The sequence below is a fragment of the Lepisma saccharinum genome, chromosome 25 (genome assembly GCF_977018435.1).
Source record: "Lepisma saccharinum chromosome 25, izLepSacc3.1, whole genome shotgun sequence".
In the NCBI taxonomy this organism is placed as follows: Eukaryota; Metazoa; Arthropoda; class Insecta; order Zygentoma; family Lepismatidae; genus Lepisma; species Lepisma saccharinum.
Genome location: NC_139253.1, coordinates 7,357,186 through 7,381,114, shown reverse-complemented (window position 1 = coordinate 7,381,114; position 23,929 = coordinate 7,357,186). Strand labels below are relative to the sequence as shown.

At 39.6% G+C, this 23,929-nt stretch overlaps 1 protein-coding gene across 3 annotated transcripts in view; it reads right to left on the bottom strand.

Annotated features, from left to right (window-relative positions):
- Positions 1-22,099, bottom strand: part of LOC145978620 (neprilysin-like) — a 128,950-nt gene extending 106,851 nt beyond the window's left edge. Inside the window, exons 1-2 of one of the 3 annotated variants that reach the window (XM_083111351.1) lie at positions 15,963-16,009; positions 10,125-10,306 (exon numbers count right to left, since the gene is read on the bottom strand). The gene's annotated coding sequence lies outside the window, so the exon portion shown is untranslated. Of the gene's footprint in view, positions 1-10,124; positions 10,307-15,962; positions 16,064-21,884 lie in introns of those variants that run through there. The other 2 variants (XM_083111352.1, XM_083111350.1) reach the window with 2 other exon arrangements.
- Between the last annotated feature and the right edge of the window lie 1,830 nt (positions 22,100-23,929).

Below are 23,929 nucleotides of genomic sequence, written 5' to 3'. Positions count from 1 at the left end.
TAGCGCATCGACTATATAGGCCTACATTCGAATACCATCATCCAACACCCTTAGTAGTTTGAGCCCACAATCATCTATTTCAGCGGTTCTCAAACGTTTTTTCTCATTGTACCTTTTAGTCGTAACTAAACGTCTAATGTACAGTGGGATCCATGAGTATTACCGTGCAAATTGTCCATCAACAAGTTCTTGCGCTTTATTTGACCCGATAAGAGCTTCAAGAATTAAAAGAAAACTCATAACAAGCAGTTGACAACTTCTGCACCAGCATACATCCAAATCAATCGCTTAAAAAAATAGTCATGGACAATTTGCACGGTAATACTCATGGATCCCACTGTACACCCATCATAGGTTTTCTCCGAATAGTGGGTTTTAGAGATTTTTTTCTGCCTGATGTGGAAAGATGGTAAACAAATATACATCAGAATCCTACGGATGGTAAACAAATATACATCAGAATCCTACGTTTATTATTTTATTTTGTGTTCCCTCGTCTACAATCTTCATGATTAGTTACAACAATAAAAATGTGAAACATATCTATGCTTAGAAGTATATAAAACACTTTAATTTTCATATATTTTGCTAGAGGTCTTGAATAAAGTATACAACAAAAATAAGTTTGTAAACAAAGTCTGAAGCATAATTTTGGACTTTTTATTGTAAATCCTCAGAGTTTCTAGTGAGAAGGATATGCCTGCATAGCCTGACCCAGTTTCTTGAAACTTTCAAGCCGAGATTCGGCTCTAAATTAAGCCTATTATAGATTTCGAACGAGTATTTTATTTCAAAACATACGAAACAAAGATAAGAATGTTAGTGACAAAATCAGCCTAATTTTCCTGTTGAGTTTTAAAGCTATGAAGCCTGAAACAATGAAGTCTCCTCTACAAACCTGCAGCAAATATGTTGTCGTGTGGGTATTCTCAACATTTTCCACTTTAAACTTTTAAAGAAAATTGGATTGGCTGAGTACGTGGAATTAGTGTGAAAAGTATGAATGTTTTAGAAGCTGCAAAGGTACATTCAACAATACAATGAACATAAATTTGGCATTCGGAGAGAGGCTGCGTAAACAGCTGGACACTACATTCTTACAGGCTACCAGATACCTGGTGGAGGCACATAGTGGTTCACTTTAAACTGTAGGTCCAGTCCCGATTAGCCTTACTGTGCATAAAGTGTACTTAAAACACCAACTCAATCAATCTTACAAGCTACCGAGGCACTGGCTCCTGGAAAAACAGCCAGTATAATCCTATGTAGGGGTTAGTGTTGTATATCTTATCCGTACGTGCCTATCATTGTCCTTCATCTGTTTCTCATCATCATCATCATTTATACCCATTGTTGCAACTACCTAAAAGTGGCAGAAAAGCACTCAAAAAGAAAAAAAAAGACAAGGTTAAAATAGCTTTAATGCCTTTTTTCACTGGATGTTACAAGGTAGACTGGAATCTGTACAGTAGAATTACAAGTTGTCACAAACGATAGTAGATTACGTAAGCATTGATTACGTAACAATAGACATGAATGTCATTGTTATTTGTGCTCATCCGGCCGTCTTAAAACTTCACAAAGTATCAGTCTTGCGAGAATTTGTGTTAAATGAATCGTTTTTATGCTTTTTACACAAGAAAGCGAACCTGGAATTCAAGGTTAGACAACCAGTCGACCTTACTTACAACCGGATGGTGATGTCCCGTACGACGATATGTACAGTATTGGAAGCATGCTTCTGTCACAGACATCCAGGTACCAGACTGGAAACGTGAGGCTTTTAACATGCATGGATTAACAGCCAAAAGTTTCGAACGAGGGGATACTATTATGGCTGGAAGCATACATTCATTTTTCCACTTGTAACGTCTGTTTTGAAGATTTTGAGTCATTGTAGCACACAAGATTGGAATTTTTAAGTGTACTAAGAAGGATAAAACTCTGTATATTCCACTCCACAAGTGAGAACAAATAATTTCTTCATCAATATGAAAACAATAACAAGCTCTAATGCACAGCTTCGCCATATTTCTATCGCCCTGTCTATGCGCGAGCGAAGATATGCAGCTTAAAAAAGAAGCGCATCATTTTCAGTCTGCAATTAAATGCCTGTGGCTTCTGTCTCTGGACGTCATACTTAATATCTTTCAGCGGACGAAGTCCCTCAAACTTGCCTTTTCAAACTTATCGCAATATACCAAAAAAATCCTATCTCGGGAACTATCGTAGATATGAAATCGGTTTTGTTTCTTTTCGGAATAACAGTGCTTCTAGCGGAGGTGAAATTTATGCATTGAACCTCCCAATAATGAAAGTTCAAAGAAGAAAATTGGGAAAAGAACGCAGCGCTCTCAGGCCTCCACATGTGCAAGCAAGCTGCCCAGTCCTGCTCGTAATCACAACTCAGGGGGTGCTCGTTCGGCGGCGCAGATCGTATGCGCAGTTGTCCGTGGTTACATGACGTCATCGTCGAGAAGCTCGGCACGGAAAGGCTGGTTCCTTATGCAAATATTGAGATATTTGACAACGAATTTCTTCTAAAATATAGTAGCAGGGAAAAAGTTACAACTTTTACTGTTAAGATTCATCCTTTCTAATCAATTTATCACAAAGTTGATTCAAATGTGTAAAATGGTTTTCAAGAAATCGTGTTACGAAGGAACCCCTGTTTCGTTCTCTCAAGGCTTCCAATGCAAGGGAGTTTTAACTTAAGCGCGTTGGATTTCTTTTTGCTGCATGTTTTAAAATAAGATTATTTTGTTCTTGTCAACTGAATTCATGCCTAAATGCTATGGGAAGCTGTGAAAACTATTATCAGAAAACTAACGGAAGAAATCTAAAATATCACAGCCTTTCCAGTCGGTAATTGCGTAAGTAAACGAAAAGACAAGATTGTTATAAAAAATGCGGGATTGCCCATTTTTGTGAAAAAGGCATTGTGCGAGATCTAAAATCAGAACATTTTAATATTGTATGTAAATGTAAGGGTGTAATGAACGTGACTGCTTCCCCTAAAATATCACTGCACTCTCCACGTTTCTCTTCTGTCTTTTCTTTGGCGCCGTCAATAGCTTCAACACGTTTTTTTATATATATATATATATTTGTCACATATTTGTTTTAATTAGTATTCTGCTCGTTCCGCCACCTGAACGCAGCAGCTAGGGCTCAAAGGGCAGTGTAGTTACACCGGAAGAAGGCTCGGAAATGGCAGGCTTCAGAAGTTAACTCATCCAAATTAAATTAAACAGGTATGTGTTCTCTCTAAATTTAAATCATAGTTCACAAATAATTTGATTAAAAGTTTTAAAAGTATCTGTTTTATTTAATAACGTATTAATTGGTGCATTCTTCTCCAGCATAGCTATAGGCAGTGACCACACTACAGGGAGGGGGGGGGGCAGGACAATTTCTCTCTCTCTCTCTCTCTTATCTGCCCCCAGTATAACGACAAAAATAAATAAATGAATGAATGCTCTTTTAGCCAAAATATGCATTTTTGCGCCGTCACTAGCTACAACATATTTTGATTTCTATTGTTCCCACATATTTATTTTAATTTTAGTATTGTGAATCATATTCCACTGTGTTACCTCACATAGCCCCCCCCCCCCACACACACACACATGTACGATTTGAGTTGTAAGTTTTAGACTAAGCTTGTCAAATGTCCACTTATATCTTTGTATTCTTGAGCCATTTAAAAAGAACCATTTCGCCCCTTCTTCTGGACGATGTTTTTCCACTGGAAGCCCCTTTGCAGATCGAGATCCGGGACTATAGCCTTCCCAAGCCACCGTCCCCTCCAAATACTGTCCTGGCCTCATGAAAGAAAAATATATGTATTTATACGAAATCTGACTTGGCAGTTTCTATTTTCGAACAGGAATAAGTTTTAAATTTTAATAGCTTATAAATTTACACTAGCAATTTTGAGTAAAGGTTTTGCGTAACCCTAAAAGTACATTTAGAGACTGCAAGGTCAATTCTCGATATTTCAGATATATTAATAATTTTCATCAGAACGTCCAGTAATAATTATTTGTTACTTCAATAACCTCCTCGCAAATGTTTCTCGCATATTAAAACATAGATGCCATTTTCTGTTTATTTCCTTGTAATGCTGACCTCCGTGGCCAAGTGGTTAGCATAACGCTTTACGATGCCAAGGGCCCCCAGGTTCGAATCCCCGCCCGGGCATGGGTCTACTTTCCTTTCATCATATCATCACGCATACTCATCTTTGCGATTAGCCATATGTGACAGATAAGCGAAGGAAAATAAACTAAGTCTATTAATCAATTATTTTTTAAAACTCTTTAATTCTTCTTTAGCATGCCACGTTTTTGTTAAAATTATATTACGATTTGTAAAATGACGAAATTCTAAAGGAGAACACGCAACTTTCTTTGAAGCGCATCGGTCAGAAAGTTTCAGGAATATGGATTTTCAAAATACATTTTTTCACATGTACTTTGCCCCCTTTTAAATGTAGCGCGTTTTCAATTATGTTACTAATCATTAAAAGGATGCCTCAATACCATCTTGGAGGATGAAAATTAATATTTTCCCCCTCCTAAAAGTAATAATATACTTTCGCTCTCTGAATCTCCCATATAAATGCTAGGGGCCGTCTGCTTCAGCCGAGCTCACTCCCTCTCTGGTGACGTCACGCGTTCGTGCAAGATCGGCAATCTTCGGATGGCTTTACCTAATCTCTATCTACCTTGATCACAACTGGCGGCTGGGAAAAAAACGAATCGCGGATCAGTTGAATTCTCTTCGACTGACATCGGACATTTTCGAGTCACAAGGCACGAAAGTTCCTGGCGGAACGAAACAAATGAGCGTCGGATACACAGCATGTTGCCAAACGTACTGTAAAACGGGGGGGAGTTGATCCGCGCCTTAACTGGATGAAAGTTGTACAATAGTACGCAAGGCACGGACAATTAGTACAAAAAGCACCAAAACACGGTACAAACAAGCGAATTATAAACAACTGACAAAGACAGACGTACGCTTGGCAACACTGTAACGGAAGAGCGATGTTACCCCTACAGCTTTTTTACTTCGGAACTGAGGTTGTTGACACTCATCAAGTCACACACACCCGAAAATGATCGGTGGACAGTTAGAGTGTAGGTCCGCCGCCAGTTGGGTTTGCGATCAGTGTATCAGCCTATTCTTACTTCAGCATAAAGTCTGAATAATAAGTACTTTACTTGAAGAGTGTTGTTGAAAATACTGATGTCACTTTACAGGTCCCTCGGACATTAGGCAAGCCTACAAGGTAAGAGCAGACTGCTGATAAGTTGCCAAGAAGCTTTCCGTTCTTGCATAACTTGTCTGTGAAGGTGAGCAATAACAAGCCCCACGTAATCCAATAATTATATGCTGTGTTTTATTGTCAAGTTGGACATGATTGAACACAGATTTTTTACAATATATGCACTTAAAACGAAATATAAATACAGTATCATTATTGCATTTGATGGTTTTGAGTAAGTAGATACAAGATGTACTTGTATTTTCTTTTCTTATTTGGCGCCACTTTTCTGTAATTTTTCGAAACGTTGAGGATGAATGATGATAAGACGGAACTGGTAAAAGGTCATTCTCACGACCACTTCTCTCCAGAACGGGACTCGAACTTGGGACTTATGGTGATGTTGTTATTCAGGTAAGAGTTCGTCATGACGTTGGGACATGGTGAAAGGGAATAACAGACTATTACCTTCATACAACTTCGACTGTAAGAGTGTATACTCTGTCCAGGGAATCAATGGAACAAGCGAACGAAAATGACTCGAGACGAGCTCAACCAATAAATGCGCGAGAGGAAATGTAGGTGAAAACAGGACTGCAGCTACTTCGGTTGAAGTTCTGGTACTGATCGTCGCCTGTCTGATCGTTCACTGATCGGAACTTCTGGGGTAATTGTGCAACTGTCACGTGCGACACTGGATCTCGTTGTAGGTGTCGTTCATTGAAATGAAAAGTTTTTTGAGGATGTTCATTTCAAAATAATCATGAAAAACTATTCTTTACTTTTTATCATAACTATTTTTTGATCTGATTGATAATTGCCATGTTATGAGACAAAATATAATTTCGAGAACTAGAAATATATATATACATTTGAAAGTTTTTTGTTTCTATATTCAAGGGATAACAAGAAAACTTAGTTAGATGGCAATTGTATACTTTGCTGGAGCTTTCTCTATCCAATGGCACCAGTTTTGCAAATTTGTGTAGCATAGTAACGTTTCTATCCTGAAAAATAGTAAACTAAGTGTATTTGACTTGCCGCCATTTTGAATCCAATATGGTGGCCACCGTCACAGTTGCGAAGTTGGCAACATAACTTTTTTTTAACGAAAAAGGGTGTTGCCGCTTGTGGCGGTGACGTTCCCACGAGGTGACATGTTTTGGCCAATTTGTCGCCCTAGTATTATGAGCAATCTGGCACTGTTTTCTCACATCTGGAAAATAATACAATTGTTACAATCCTGTAGTCGTAACTTTTTTCTGATTAAAGATAGGTTGAAAAAAACCTTCCCCATTGCATTTCTCGTGAAATTGTAGCCTGTTTTGATATATCACATCACCCCTTTCCCATTTAAAAATTTTGAGTTTTATTCAATATGGCGGCCACCTATATGGCGAACTTGGAACACACCAATATGGTTCCCCTAGGCCTAACATGTTTCTATCCTGACCAACTGTACCCAGCCTAACACCTTTACATTCTATACAGGGTGTTAAAGAGACTTTAAAATCACCTTACATTGTTCACGCGTGAAATAAATATTACAACCGCTTCTTTGAGATAAGACTACAGGAGAATGATGTCGGGGTTGTTTCTCGGAACTTTCCTCTCGATGACGTAGTTACATAGCAAGCCACACGCAAAGCAACAGAAGAATTACAATGATCAAGCAGAAATCAAGTCCCCATTTGTAAAGCTGCCAGGGAATGTTTCATAACACACTGTTTGCTTTCTCAAGCAATGACTCCTGAATGAAAGCCAGCGACGATGTTGTTGGCAAACAAATCGCGTGTTCTTTCAATGGAAAGGGGCGAGAGAGTAACATCTGTACAGTGGCGTATTAAGGACTTGGCTTTAGGAACTATTCTCCCTCGCTTTAAGTCCAACGGCTGAACGGGACTGGACCTACAGTTTAAAGTGGATTCCGAATCACTTCGGCTCCAGCGGCGATTGAACGCCGGATCCGAAGGGGTTCGACATTTTCTTTATGATTACAATCATTAATAGACCTAATAATTATTAATTCCTGAGTAAACTGTAAGTCGAAATATGGCGTACGGTATAGCAATTACAGGTAAGGCAACGTTCCCGGTGCATATAGCACTCTGCATAGCACTCAGCCATGAAGGCACATTTAGGGGATGTGGGGGTAGGACCCCATAATTTTCGATCTCCGCCATTTTTGAGGTGATATGATCAGCAGCACGCTCAGGCCGCCTTTACCCCCCAGGGTTGCCCTCAGGTACCCATTGATTTAAGGATGGGTGAACCCCAGAGCCGCTTTATGCGGGGACATGGGTCGGAAATATTCCGACCTTAGATCACTCAGCAAGGGAATCGAACCCGGGTCTCCTGCACAGCAGTCAACCTTACGAAATTCTCTGTTTCCTTCATTTCGAGTCTGAAAGTAATATTGTATCGTAAGAGAGTTATTTAATGGAGAAAAGTTATTTCAGCACTATAGTTTCATTTTTTGAAAATTGTGCGAAATCTTTACGGTTTCGGGAAATTTTGTAATGACAAGAAAGTTTTGCCTTAAAAAGAGCTTTATATCAAGATTGAAGCATTAAAATCGGATCATTCATTCAAAACGTACAGGCTAAAAACGGCATGTTGCCTCCAATTTTCAATATGGGCGCTCAAGTGCATTTCGCTCGTTCCTACAAAGTTCAGAATCACGAATTATTCATAAAGAACAAACTAGTAAGTTTTATACTTTTACATATAAAATGCACAATTTTGCTTTAGCCTCCAGACCGGATGGTAGATGGCTGTAGTGTTGGCTGTAGCCATAAGGCTTCTTTACTAGACGTCTCAATTGCGTTGGATCAGTTATTTGTTCTTAATTTCTGTCCAGACATTTTTTTCTTGTTTATTTTGGATGCAAAAATCTCCAGATTGTTAATTACATTCAGTAATGTTCCTTGCATTCTAACAATCACTGTTGTCATGTGTCAGAAAATGGATTTTAATTTTAATTAGTACAAACGTGCAAGGAAAATTTTTTAGTCTGTGATTGTGGGTAAAGACTTTGGAACCTTTTGTTTACTGTAATTGTAACTGTCGAAAACTGACTTTTACCATTTTTATGAGCTGATTTAGTTAGGAAATATTTAAAGTATTTGCAACATTGATACACGTTTCTTTTGTTCAAAAAGTAGTTGATAAAAATTGAACATATAGGAATGGCTGATCGAAGAATGCGATTGTACAAGTAATATAGCCATATACTCAAAGTTATGATGTAATATTTTTATTTGTGCAATGTATGAACATAACTAAATGGTAATTTTGGACTAGCAAATGCAAGGGTCTTAGGTTCACATTACTAATCTTACTGCAAAATTCATGTTACACATCGTATGTTCAGTCATACGTGACCAATATGGAGCGGTGTTGTAAATGATAAAATTATCTTGAAACCGACAAACTTATGGTTCGCTTTTCAACAGCTGACTGTCTTATGTTCATATGTTTATGGGGCTTTCTGTTGTGACATTGTTCGGTGAACTGATAACATGGAAACACGAACTGGAAGATAAAACAGAAAATAAGGTCTCTCTTGTCACGATTTCTCTTTGCGAACGCTGAGTAGATAATTGTTGGCGTAGGTTAGAATCGATTACGCTTAACTTGCCATTCTTAGCATATTTTTGTTTTCATTTATTTGATAAAAGATTGAAATAAATATTCTTGCAGAGGCCGGAGCCAATTCTTGCAAGAATTAATTTATTAAAATTTTTGGGGTGTGTTGACACATATGGTCATTTTGCACTTTCGAATGTATACGGGAAAAGTACCCTTGTGCAAAATCCTTATCTGACAGTTAAAAAAAAGGATGGTGTAAAAGCCCTTAATAGTTCAGGTTGTAAAGGGACCTTCACAGGATCTAAGGGATGGATGGACCTTTCCGAAGACACTCCAATGTCAGCCTCACTTTTGCATAGTACACCATGGACTGCATTTTGCGGACTAACGAGCAGAGGTGCAACCACAATTTTTTGTCTGGGGCGGGGGGGCAAGTACCAGGATAAAAGTACCAATAATAATAATAATTTATCATTTTTATTGTTAGTATCATTATTATTATAACATTATTATTATTAGTAGTAGTAGTAGTAATACTAGTGGTGGTGGTGGTAGTGGTAGTATCAAAGACGTTATTATCCTTGTAAATTACGCTAAAAGGGCGGGGGGGGTAGAAGTCGAAGCTAATGCATTTGTTTTCGAACAAACAATTTGAATTATTTTTTCAACTCGTTCACATTAATAATGGAAAACAAGCACACGAACTATTTTTGAAAGACAGAAAATGCTTGATAAATGCATTCCAAATATAATTCTTCTTTTACTATCGCCGCCCCCTAGCTACGGCTCTGAACTTGATAAGCTTAAGAAAAGTAGGTATTGCGAGCGAAGCGAGGAAGAAAATTTTACGAAAAGTATTTTTATTTGCATAAAGTTAGAAATTTGGAGTGGTAATTGCCCCCTGCAGAAACCCTTGGCCGTCAATGTTTGCCCCATTAGAACTCATTTTCGCCCAAGGTTGGGGGGGGGGGAATGCCTTCCCCAGTGGTTGCTCCACTGCTAGCGAGGCTCTGGCGTCTGGATGCACCAAAGGCCTAAATCTAGCCATGATTAGCGTATGTATTAGTGTCGTATCTTGAAACTTTGACCTGATATTCTGCAACAATTCTTATTTATTGTATATATTTATATTCAACCAAATCTAAGTTAACTAGCTATAATAGAAAAAAAAAACACCAATGCAGGCAAACGAAAACATGAGCCCGACATCTTCAAATTTTCCCACAGTTTTGATTTGTTTCATAAAATTTCCCTTTTTTACCTACAAATTGGACCTGATTTTCTCTGCGCCAAAGGAAATTTCCCATCATGTAGCATCACTGCCTCTGCCAAGCGCCGCACAGAAAGCAGGAAGGAACAAGCAGTTTTCTCCCGCCAACGTTGTTTGCAGCGTGTTTTGAAATAGCCACTCTCTTCGGCTCCCTCGCCCTTCCTGCGCACAATCTGGAAGGAAACCCAGTCGTCAGAAGGGTACGATGGAGAACGATCAGTGGCGTACATAACTCTTCAAATACAGTAAAACCTCGTTAATCCGGACTCATGGGGGGGATAAGTTGACCGGTTTAACGAAAGTCCGGATTAACTGAAATACGTTTATTATGGTGTATTTAAAGGGCATAGGCCTAAATACACTATACAGTACAGTAAAATGTAAAGCAAAACTGTACATACAATGCGATTGTTGACTTCTAGCAACATTTAAAACCTTGCATCCTGCATTTTTTTTATTTATTTATTTATTTATTCCTTTTGTCTGTCCGGATTAAGCGAAGTCCTTCTTATCGGGGTTCGGCTTAACGAGGTTTTACTGTAGTTTCCATAAATTATGGTTTTCAATCTTATCTTCATAGATTGCATGATGTATAATGAACAATTCCCATTTGTTAAAGCCAAGTTGGTTTACAGGTAGTTAACGCGGCAACATGTTAGAATGCGCCAATGGTACGTATGTATGAACACTTTCTCGCTCACTGTGTGTGTTCCTGTGCGAGTGTTCATAGCAAGCTTAATTTTTTCACGTGTGTCCGTCCACGTGCATTCGAATCTCGCTTCAGGGTCACTTCAACCGAGTGATACGGATGGTACAGTCACATGGAGCGACCCTGAGATCCGGATCTGATAAACGCTCGTGCACTGGTCTACTTTTAAAGATTAAACTATTTACACCAACATTCCGCTTCCTGTCGTATTATATTACATACAAAGCTCTTCCTATGTTACAAATACGCAGAAGAGACGGGGAATTGGGGGGGGGGGGGTGCTTACGTCGATTATTTCTAACGAGTCAGAAAAGTTAGGCTAGCACCGCTTGCCAAGTCTCCCGGAAATGAAACTCGCTCTCCCGGACGCGCTGACAAACTTTGTCATCTCCCGGAATGATGAAATTCGTGTGCAAAGAAATCTGTTATTAGAAACATGGGTGCATAAAAATCATGATTTTTATTCCTTTAAAATCATCCTTGATGATATTTAAAAAAGAAAAACACTTAAAATTGCTTGTGTGGTTCTTGGCACCATACATATGTTTCTCTCTAGAAAGGCTTTTTCTGGTAAACGGCCCTGTAAAATATTTCAACAGTTTGATTAAAGCAAATAAAAAATTATATGTATGTAAATATACATGTTTCTGTTTCTGATACTGCATATATGAACCTACTATGGAAATGTGTGTTGAGTGTGTTAATGAAACAATAATAGTTTCAATAACTTTTCTTCTAGTGAAAATAAAACATTCTGGATGTACTAAATATTTGTAACTTAAATTTGTTATATAGTTTTTGTAGCTGAATTTTGGCAATTTTTAATGATAGTTTGCAAAATATCAGCTGCCATGTTTATTTACAATTTAACGATAATTACACTATTTACTATTTAACATGATTAATATGTTGTATATTTTTCTACGCGAAATGTTTAACTGATTTCCAGATTAATGTAGTTTCATCAAAAGTGATTCTGATATCTATAGAATCCTTACACAATATTCTATAAATTATTTCTTTAAAGTAATTTAAATCAACCCACCTTGTTACAAACTAATGAATCAAACTTCACAATATTATTTTGGATACTCGTGAAAATGAGTAATTGTTTATGTAAGCGCCTGGAGGGAGATAAATAGATATTAAAACATTGTTGCGCCAAAGTATGTACACAGGAGGTGCAGAAAATGAAGTAAAAGGTATTGTTGCATCAAAGTCTGGCGGCTTCTTTATTTTCATCCACTAAATTTTGCTTCATTATGTAGAATTAGTTCGTAACGTAGGTGAGCTAATGGTAGCCTGTGTTCCCAAGGTGGCCCACATTACGAAAATCATATTAGTATTTAACACAGCTAACAGATGGCACTGCTATAATATACCCAGTCCCCCCCCCCCCAGGTGCACCATGCAGAAAACGAACTGTCTCGGGCTGCCAGCAGCCATTTTATTTAAGTTATTGTGTAACCCCTGGTGTCGTAGGGACTGTGCAGGCCAGTGATGTGCCGTAGACTATAAGTTTACGTCTACATGCGTTGTCTACACGTAATCTACGCGTAGATTACATTGGGTTGTAGTTTACATAGACTACGTACACAATCTAAAGTGCATTAAAATTAATTTTCAAGGGTTTCATGAAAGGAAAGTGACATTTTCAACTATATTGGTTCCTAACGAAATGAAACGAATCCTATTTACAACAAAATTTCTCTTCACTTCTATCATCAACTATGGAAGATGATAAATAGTATACAAAAAAGAACAACAGATGGCAGTCGTGAGGCAAGAGTGGTCTTTTCCCCATAAAACACTAGAATATTTCCTACATTAGGTTCCTTCCTAGGTGAGGAATTGTTCGAATTTGGAGGAAAGAGTATGAAAAGTTCTCCTCACACATCAGCAACTGATACGCAGTAGAATTTTATTTTAATTCCACGGCGCCCTTTGCTAAGTTATCACCTTTCGCCATGTTGTTTTCATAGATTACGTAATCTACGTGTAGAATGCAGACTATCGTTATAGACGCACATCCCTGGTGCAGGCCAGTCCTCCACAGAGGACGCCTATTCGTCGTTACTGTATATAATGCACTCAACAATCAAAAATTTGACATCAACAATTTTCTCCAATAAGATATAGGAACGTGAAGAAACATGCATAAATATGTTTTCTTGAGCACAAGCATCATTTTCTAAACAAACTACAAGCCGTGGGCTACCTTTGGAACCCATGTGCCACCTTGGAAACAGATGTAAAGGTTTTGTAATTCTATTTTATTAGTATTAAGTTACAAGCAATGTTACGAAATATCCATTTGATTGATTGATTGATTGATTTGATGTTTTAAGTCCATTTTATGCACAGTAAGGCTAATCGGGACTGGACCTACAGTTTAAAGTGGGATCCGAACCACTTGTGCCTCCACCGGATATCGAACCCGGGACCCCTTGATTACAAGGAAACAACGAAAATATCAATTTGGTACACGTTGTTAATTAGTTGTAAGAGTTATTTCTTTTAATTTTAGGAACTTAACTCTCATTAGAGATTTGTAAATTGCCCTAGAACCTTAACTAGGGCCATCTTTGGTTCATCTACTTTAGTATGTTACAGTGTGATTAAATACGTTTCAGTGTTCGTGTTGTCATGGCCAGTTCAGAGTTGCGAGAAACGAAAATAAAATTTTATGTATCTGGAGTGGCTGCGATTAAGGGGGTGAGCGGGGGCAGTTGCCTCCCACTTTTTGCCACTTTTGATCCCGCACTATGCTAAACCATATGTACCTTATGATGTACATTATGTCATCCCCCCCACTTTTGCACCTTGCCCCCCTAGATTTTGAACCCAATCGCCGCCACTGTGTATCTGCATAGTGATTTTGTTTTGTTTACTTACAAACTGTGCTTGCTAGGTTGTTTTCATTAAGTTGATTCAATTTTGTATTCACATTAACTAAACCACAAGCAGGCAACAGTCTCCCAGAACATTTTAATCTAATGTGTTTGAATGCTGTAAATAAATCTTCCGGAATTTTATTCTTTCAAGTTGGCAAGCCTAGCAGTAACAGTTACCTTTATACAACAACAACTTCGTTTTTTGCCACTTTTTGCTAATCGCGAAGACGAGAATGAATGATATGATGGAACTGATGAAGGGACATTCACAAAGAACATCCATGCCCAAGCCCGGATTCGAAACCGGGACTTCTGGCGTCGTGGCATGGTGTGCTAACCACTCCACCACGGAGGTCGACAAGGACACTTGACTGTTTACACAAGTATCACATGTGTTCTCTGTAGTGCATGCTTTCCCAGTGTAACTTTTATGCACAACAAGTTTAAAACAACACAACAAAGCATGTTGGGTCTGTTAAATAAATCCTTCAGTTTTGAATTTATCGAGGTAACACAAGCAACAAAAGTAACAAAGTACCGTTACGGTTACTCCTGTAATTTCGGTAACGTGTTATTTCCAAATCCTGTACCGCGGGAAAGTAATTTAGTAAGAATTACTCTTTTTAGAAAGTAACACAAAACGTTTGGTTGCTACACAACACTGACTCGAAACTTGATCGTGAATCACTTGCTTCAAAACAAACTGTATTCTTCATTTCCAATTACCACATGTTAAACGCCCCTACTAAGGACTCCATTCTCATGCAAACGTGATTTGAGTTTTGTTCAAAGTATGGTAATCCATTTTTTTCGTAACAATCAATAAAGAACATTTTGTATTTGAGATTTGCATTACAATTAAGGCCATGTAGGCCTAACGTATCTCATCTTCAGTTACCTGGAAACTGTAAAGACCGGCTTGCCTCCTTGAGTAACATATACTCTCGGTACGGGGATAGATTTTCTGGGGTGCGTCAACTCGATCCTATTTACACATTAATAATAAATAATGGTAAGCCTCCATAGCCTAAGCTGCGAGAGTTGAAAACATAACTTTAAAAGAACTTTAAAGAACTCGCACACTCAAATGTATTTTACATCGTCAGGATTGGACCCGGCACATATTTCGATATGAAAGTAAGGATTGTTACGATAGCCATGAATCTCCTCGGATCTGCGGAGCTAATCCCCAATTCCTGCTTCACCAACGTTTCACGAATGAATTCCCCCTTTCAAACTCTTTCCACATAACAATCCCCAGTAATTCAGGTGTCATCCCTGGGTTCGATACCCGGTGGATGCACATAGTGGTTCCGATCCCAATTTAAACTGTAGGTCCAGTCCCGATTAGCCTTACTGTACATAAAGTGTACTTAAAACACCAAAACAACCAACCAACCAATCAGGTGTCATCCTTCCTACTTGCCCATTTCCTGCTATGGTGAGCCGCTTGCTTAATGATTTTTTTTCACAATTATAACTCCATATTTAATTCCATTATTTGATTATAATAACTAAATAAGCATTTACATATCGAACACCTAGGATAAAATCTGAGGCTATAGAGGTAGCCTATCTGTGCTAAAGTGGACCAACTCAGCTGAAATCTGCAACACTCCTTGGCATGGGATTTCTTTGTAAGTGTCCCTTCATGAATTTCATCATGTTCGCGATTAGAAAAAGTTTGATTTTTTTTTTTTTTTGCTTGAAGTACACTTATACTCTATTCCCGGAATCTGTGGAGTAAGGCCGTGCATAGCAGTAGAGAAGGGGAGAAATCGAATGGGCAGAGCGAAGCAGTAGACGCGGCTGCGAAGGCTGGTAACTGTAGTCGCTCTTCCCTCCACGCAATCCCATTCCCTCTCACGTGTACATTGGTGGAACCGTCTCGCACCACTACTTGCGCAGGGACTTCTTTTCGTTCGCCCTCTCCAGAGATACCCTGGACAGAGTATAGCACATAGATAGAGACTAACCGGTACAGGACCTACAGTTTAAAGTGGGATCCGAACCACCATGTGCCTCCACCGGGTATCGAACACAGGACAAGACGACGACGTTACCAATACGCCATCTGGAAGGCGCCAAAACTGCCAGAAAAGGGAAGCAAAATAAACCAAATCAATTTCAGAATCACTGTGACCTGATCACTTTTCACAGGAGGGAGAAGAAATCACTGTTTCGTCACCAGGCAGAATCGCGATAGCCAAATGAAAAGGGACCTACCTGTTACGTCTATCGGATCCTGTTCCCTGCGCTGCGAACTTTCACCGAGTGTGACTCCAGTCCGTCTGCCTCACCTGGTCGCTATGAAAGCTGCAGCCCCGATAAGGAGCGAACACCCGCTGACACGTGACCGACCTGCGAAGTTTCAAGCGGCGAAACGCGATTGGGAAAATTCTCATGGCATAAAAAACAGGCAGTGCCGACTGCGAATGCCTCGCGTTCCGCTGAGTTTTACCACGGATAAAGGTCGCCTCAAGCACAGGATGTGTGTTTACAATGTGGTCCTAAAAGACAACAGTGAGAACTTGCAATCAATGAAGATGGGAGACTGGGCTTCCATTCCAAGAGCTTACTAAAGGGGGGATCTAAGTAAAAAAATTCATGGTGTGTACATGGACGTCCGCAGGATTTTTTCCAGGGAGGGGCAAGGAAGGTATTTTTTTTCCAGGGGGCACATTTTCCCTAGTAATAGTGTTGTTCCCTCAAAAAAACATTGCTTAAATTTGAATTTATCATATTCATGCAATAATTAACGCATATTATTGTGGCTGAAATGAAATTATATGTGAAAAATATACAATTTTTGGTTGACTATAATTTTCCAGGGGTGGGCACGGCCCCCCTTGCCCCCCAACCCTTCCGGACGCCCATGGGTGTAAGAGATGAATTTCGCTCAATACGTAGTACAACCCGATAGCTAGAATGTTGCAGACCAATGAAGCTCAGACGTCTGATTCACGGCTAATATGACTGCCCACACATGTCACATGTCGCTTGGGAACGAGCCAATGAACAGCAAACTTCCGACCCGAAGCGACACGACAAGCTGCACGTGTCGCTTGGACTGAGCCGTTTTCTCAGTACCAGCATAATCCTCTAAGGCAGCGAATCTCGAACCTTTTTGTGTCCTTTAGTCGTAACTAAAAGTCTACATTCGGGCTGTATGTGGAAAGATGGTCAACAGATAAGCATCAGAATCCTACGTTTATCATTTTATTGTTACAAAAATAAAAACGTGAAACATGTATGCCAAGAAGTATATAAAAAAACTTTAATTTTCAAATTTTTACCATGGTTATTGTAAAAATATAAAGATCATGAATATGTGTGTAAAAAAAGTGTCAAGCACAATTTTGGAGTTTATATTGTAAATCCTCAGTCTCTAGTGAAAAGAATGTGCCTGCATAGCCTGCAGTGATGTGCCGTAGACCGTACACGTAATCTACGCGTACATTACATTGGGTTGTAGTTTACATAGACTACGTAGACAATCTAAAGTGCAATAAAAATAATTTTCAAGGGTTTCATGAAAGGAAAGTGACATTTTCAACTATATTGGTTCTTAACGAAATCAAAAGAACCCTATTTACAACAAAATTTATCTTCTCTTCTATTATCAAATATTGAAGAAGATAAATAGTATGCAAAAAACAACAACAGATGGCAGTAGTGAGGCAAGAGTGGACTTTTTCCCATAAAACACTTGAATATTTCCTATATTAGGTTTCTTCCTAGGTGAGAAATTGTTCGAATTTGGAAGAAAGAGTATGAAAAGTTCTCCTCACACATCAGCAACTGATACGCAGTAGAATTTTATTTTAATTCCACGGCGCGCTTTGCTAAGTTATCATCTTTCGCCATGTTCTTTACATAGATTACGTAATCTACGCGTAGAATGTAGACTATCGGTGTTTACACGTAGACGCACATCACTGATAGCCTGAGACAGTTTCTAGATGTCTGGTTGTTCACTTGAAACTTTCAAGCTGAGTTTCGGTTCCAAATTTAGTCTGTTACGGTACTTGTTTTTTTTCTTAGGTACACCATGGATGAAAAACCACTCTCCAGGCTGATCGCGTTTCCCCGTCAACTAGTTCATGTACCCCTGGGATTACGCGTACCACAGTTTGAGAACCACTGCTCTATGGGACCCATGTTGTGTGCTGTCCGTTTGTGTTTGTCCCTTCATCTGATTCACCTTATCACTATTCATCATCATCTTCGCAATTAGCCAAAAGTGCGAAGTAAAATAAATCAAATCACTCAATCAATCACTACGTACTATCCATAAGAGCAATACTTGCTATTATAGCAGGGCTTATTCACTGATTCCCACTATTTAAGTGGACTTAAATAGACTTTATCGCTGATTAGAAATAAATATGAATCGGAAGGTGACGTTACTACCAAGAACAAAGCTAAGAAAATCGAGACGAAAACTTTGATGGTCCTCCCCGATAGCGTCATGGAGTCGCGATGAAGGAACCTTTCGTGATGTTTTCCTACTTTTAAAAGTAAACCCATCCTTGACTAGCCTATGTGGGCATTAAATGGTCACAAAACAAATTTCCCCAAAGCTTTGAATTTGTATTTTTTAAAATTACGTCGCTTATCTTTCTATTAGGCTAATCGCAACGATGGTGATTGGACGAAATTGATGAAGAGACACGCAGGAACGCCCATGACGGGACTACCCAACGCGCTGTACCAGTTGTAAAACACCATATACATTTTGCTGTTTATCTTTCAAATTGTCCAGGGCCACGACATGTGTTCCATAATCTTTCTTCTTCTATGTACTGTGTCCTCGATGTACATTCTACTTAACCTTGGTGAAGAGTCTGTGGTGACAGCAAACAGAACGCACTTACCAACCTGTTTCTTAATTATCGTACTCGTAAACTTGATCTTGAGTGTCCAAGGTTTCGGTGTGTGCAATGACCACAATGTACCCACAGACGTAAACAAAGGTTGGTAGTTATTACGTCATCTGGAACTTTAAAACAACGCGTGACGAAGAATCGCACTCGAACTTATGTGACAAGGTTGTGCTTATGTGGCTGATTAAGGGTACCAATTGTTTAAGAGGAGGATCTATGTTCTGAAGTCATTAGCTCCGTTAGTTCTTCCGTCCCTCGTCGGTAGCTCCGTCCGTTCTTCCGTCACTTCCCCCAGCAAATCTGAATTGAGCTCTCTTTAACAAGCAAGTTAATTAGAAGAACAATTTAAAGCATAGTAAAGTCTGTTGTGGCAAAAAGACGGAACATTATTTTGTTAAGGTGAGAGATTGGCCTCCCCGGTGCCCTGAATACACACCCCAATTCTTTTTTGTTTATGTGAGGCTACTTCAAAGAACGAAGTTCCACAAATACCGAATTCAGAACCTAATGGCAGGAGACACTGAAGTGTTAAATGTCTAACACCTAACCTAAGACAAACGACTTTATATGGCTGTGAAATATTTTTTTTAAGACGAAAATATGAAGTTTACATCCCTGACAATGAAAAACACAAAATTTAAAAAAAAAAATCATCTGTTATTCTGAATTACCGGAGTCTCTCTGACAGTAAGTCACGTTATCGTCTCGAATGGTGATTTCTATTTCCGTGGCCTAGTAATTAGCACACGGCGCTACGTTATTAGTCAATTTCATCACTCATCCTCATCCCCACCTAGTCAAAAGTAGCAGAAAACGACGCCAAATAAAAAAATGAATCATCTGTAGTAACAGCCGACAGATGGAGCTAGCGACAAGGTTCTGGAGCAAGGTCTTCCTTGAAGCAGTCTTTAACAATGCGTGTGTATTCTTTTATGTCCTTTTCAAGACGCTACTTCCGTTTCAATTCCTTCATGAATGGATCCTGTCGTGTGGAATTGCTCCTTGTCTTCTCTTTGCACGAGGCGCATCGCATGTGTGGATAACAAAACACACCCTTCTTCATCGTACGCTAGCCGAGTAAATCTAAAGCAGCATAGTGCAATCTATAGGGTGTACCAAAAGTCTCATTACCCCCCTCCCTTACCTTTTAATCGTAGACAAACCTGCAAAATGTTATTTTAACAGCATGCGTATGATGAGAGGATGGTATACGATTAAATCAGACAAATTACCGCCATTTACTCCAGAGGATTTGTGTGCACACCACCATTTTCACGGCACATGTATTCTCTTACACGCATTGCGAAGTGCACTTTCGCCCCATCCTGTTGGAATCAGATTCGACCAAAAAGACCCAAACGTTTCAATTCCGGTATGTACCTCAATGATGTGTTCAGAGGCAAATGGATTGGACGAGGATCGTCAAATTTGCCAGCACCTCTGAAATGGCCACCCCGAAGTCCAGATCTGACATCTTGTGATAATGCTCTATGGGGGCACATCAAACAGAAAGTCGCCCATAATCGTTATCTTACAACTGAGGAACTTCAAGAAGCTGTTCGCAGTGCGTTTGTTTCCCTCACGCCAGCCATGTTACGTAGGATTTCACATCGCACCTGGAGGCGAATAATACTGTGCCATGAAAATGGAGGTGTCCACACAGATCCTCTGGAGTAAATGGTGGTCATTTGTCTGATGGAACTTTTGGTACACCCTGTACATCATCCTTGATTTTTTTAATTGCGTTATACACACAGAGAGTGGCGTGTTCTGAATTTTGGAAAGGGGTCCTTACGTATAATTTTCTTTTAGTAGTCAGACTTAATTTTGCCATTTTTTCCTGCCTTTCATGTTTTTTTTTAGGTAATACTGGCCCAAAGAGTGGGTTGTGATGTGACCTTTATGAAACCCACCTTGGATACGGCACTGCACACAAATCAAAATTGATGCACTTTAATTAAAACATATCAATATGTTCGAATGCTTGTGGCTGATCTCAATTTATGCATTTTTAGTGCATCTTAGTGAATTAGATTTTTCTGCATCGCTTTTCTGCCACAACCACAAGCATATAGGGACGATACAACACGGGCCCCACAGAAGATTATACTGGCAACGCCAGAGCCTCGCTAGTCTGCAAAATGGAGTCTAGGTTGGCTGTAAGTCGTAAAAGGGAGGTTTACGTCTTTGAAAACGAACCAGTCTTTACAGCCCATAACAAGTTACTACCAAACATTGTTGTAAATATACAATTTTTGATTTGCTTTATTTTACTTCGCTTTTTGTGCCACTTTTGGCTAATTTGCGAAGATAGGAACGAGGGATGATATGATGAAAGGGAGGTTATCTAAGTGTCCCCCTCCGATTTCCATGAAACTTGGCAGGTGTATACAGCGGTCCAAAGGAAGAAATACGTGTTTTGTGTTTCAGCTAAAAAAGTAGTCAGATCCCCACTTCAATTTGTTCTCATCCTGACATTTGAGGGGGGCGGGTTGCCCCTAAAACATTTTTTTTTTTTTTAGATGAAACACAAAAACACGTATTTCTTCCTTTGGACCCCTCTATACACCTGCCAAGTTTCGTGGAAATCGGAGGGAGACACAGGGGTCAGATCCCCACTTCAATTTGTCCTCATCTTGACATTTGAGGGGAGTTTGGCCCCCTAAAACAGTTTTTAGCTGAAACAAAAAAAACATGTATTTCTTCCTTTGGGCCCCTCTATACATCTGTCAAGTTTCATGGAAATCGGAGGGGGACACTTAGACAACCTCCCTTGTCAGAAACATCCATGCCCAGGACCGAATTCGAACCCGGGACCTTTACCGTCGCAGCGCGATGTGCTAACCACTCCGCCACAGGGGCCGGCTTGTAAATATACGAAAATGTCTAATTGAAGACGAATCAAATACCGGTTTGAGAAGAATTATTTTGATGGGTATCTTAAAATTGAAAGTCGACACATTTTTAATGCTGAGGCATATCCGAAACCATAAATCAATACGAACCTGGGGGGCAGTAGCGTGCCCAAGGGGAATTGGTGCGAATCTGACCACCATTTTGGGCCAGTATCCCTTTAAAAAATAATAATAATAATAACGTCAAAGGCATGAAAAGATGACATAGAGAGTTGGCTGCTAATAACAAAAGTATATGGAACCCTTCTTTTTGAAAATGGTCACGCCACTGCTCGAGAGCGAGCTAAGTTCATCACTCACCACGAAAAAAAATGTCATTAACCCGAAACTGTACATGACATGCTTACCTTTGCTATCTTCCACTGTTTTCTGTCATCTTGACGTGGTGAAGTTTGACGACTATTAGTGCAGACCCTGTTTATGTACGTGCGGTGAACAAACGCCACTGCTCCTAACCGAACATCTTCACCATCTGAACACTTAACACCAATTTCGAACAGATTCAGTGAAAAACATTTCCGGGAAACGTAAGAAACCACAGTTTCTTCCTGTCTCGCACGAGATTCCGCTCTCACTAAATAGATGGCGCTGGTTGAATGGAAGATCAAGTTGCTCAGTCCAAGGTCACGCAATGAATTCCCATTGGGCAGCTCTCGGCACAAACAAGCGCGATTGAAGCATGGCTAAAAATATTCACACATTTTTAACAGATTACTGTAGATATTTCCTATTGTTGCTGTTAATTACGTTACGCTTGCTTACTGTTAATGGAGACCATAAATTATGTAAGGTATGCACCATGATACTCTGTAATACCCATCGACTTGCTTAAATGCTTCAAAAGTACCACAGATTAGAATACAATTCCTTAAGAAATGAACTTTGTGTTTATTTTTTTCAGTTTTTACTAAGTTCTCTCTATGTCTATTGTTTGATACCCGGTGGAGGCACAAGTGGTTCGGATCCCACTTTAAACTGTAGGTCCAGTCCCGATTAGCCTTACTGTGCATAAAGTGGACTTACAACACCAATTTAATCAATCGATCAATCTCTATGTCTATTCCTCTGGCAGTCCTAAACCCGAAGATTTACTTGCCTAGGATAGGGACGTACCAACTTCCTGACTTCCTCACTCATGTGCTGACGTCTTTACTCACTTACGTCCTGATTTCCTCACGTCCTCACTTACATCCTGACTTCCTGAAGTTCTCTCACGTTGGCTTCCTCACTTCACTTCAACACGTCTTCACTTACGTCCTGCACATCGCGCTGCGACGCCAAGGGTCCCGGGTTCGAATCCCGCTCGAGCTTGGTTGTTTGTGAATGCCCATTCATCAATTTCATCATTTCATCACTCATCCCCATCTTCGCAAATTAGCCAAGAGGCACAAAACGCGAAGTAAAATAAACTAAATCAATCAATCACTTACGTCTTGAATTACTTTCTCACTTACGTCCTAATTTAAGCCCTCACTTACGTCCTGGCTTGCTTACTCACTTTAGTCCTGATTTACTTCCTCACTTACGTCCTGACTTACTGCTTCACTTACATCCTGATTTACTTACTGACTTACGTCCTGGTTTAAGTCCTCACGTCTTCAGGATGTAAGTGTGGATGTAAAGTGAGTGAAGACGTGAGGAAGTATTTTAGGTGAGGTTAGGTTAGGTTGGATTTTCATAGATTAGGGGGGTGACAAGTCACTCTAGGAGTGAATCCAGTAACTTTCTTGGAAAGGCTGTTACTCTCTTGGGGTGAAACGACTTAGTTCAGTAGATTCGGATGCGTTTCAACCAACGATTTAGTACGTTCCCCTAGGATAGGGCCTTTTATCTGACCCTATCGTAGTTTCCATCTATGCCTTGGCCTCTCTACAGGCAATGATATATCCGCACACACACCCAACACCTTCCTAATACCAACCCCTTTCAAAATTTTCACAGAAATCAAATTCATGGTCATTTTGGCGTGAAACACACCGTAAAGGCCATCTCTTTGTCAAGCCTGTGTAAGCTCATGTAACTTTGGTCACTATTATCTCGAGAACCAATCGACAGAAAATTTTCAGATTTTACCTGAGTACTGAGAAAGGGTGTTCCTAGAAAACCACTTTTAAATATTTTCATTAACTGCATCAATGTCCAGAAAATTAATTCATGAATTTTACTCTTAAAATATCGTATTTTTTCACATTTATGACAGGGCAACCCTGCTGCAGGTAAGCAGGCTCACTGCAGTAGCTCACAGTAGTTTGATGAGTGGGTGGTTTCGTCCCAGCATGCAGGAGGCTTAATGAAAAAGCGGCATGTCACTTTAACTTCTAACGGGTGCCTAGAAAAGCTGTGGAAGGGAGGATCTTGAAAGGAATTTGGCTAGGATTAAGCTTGTGAGGAC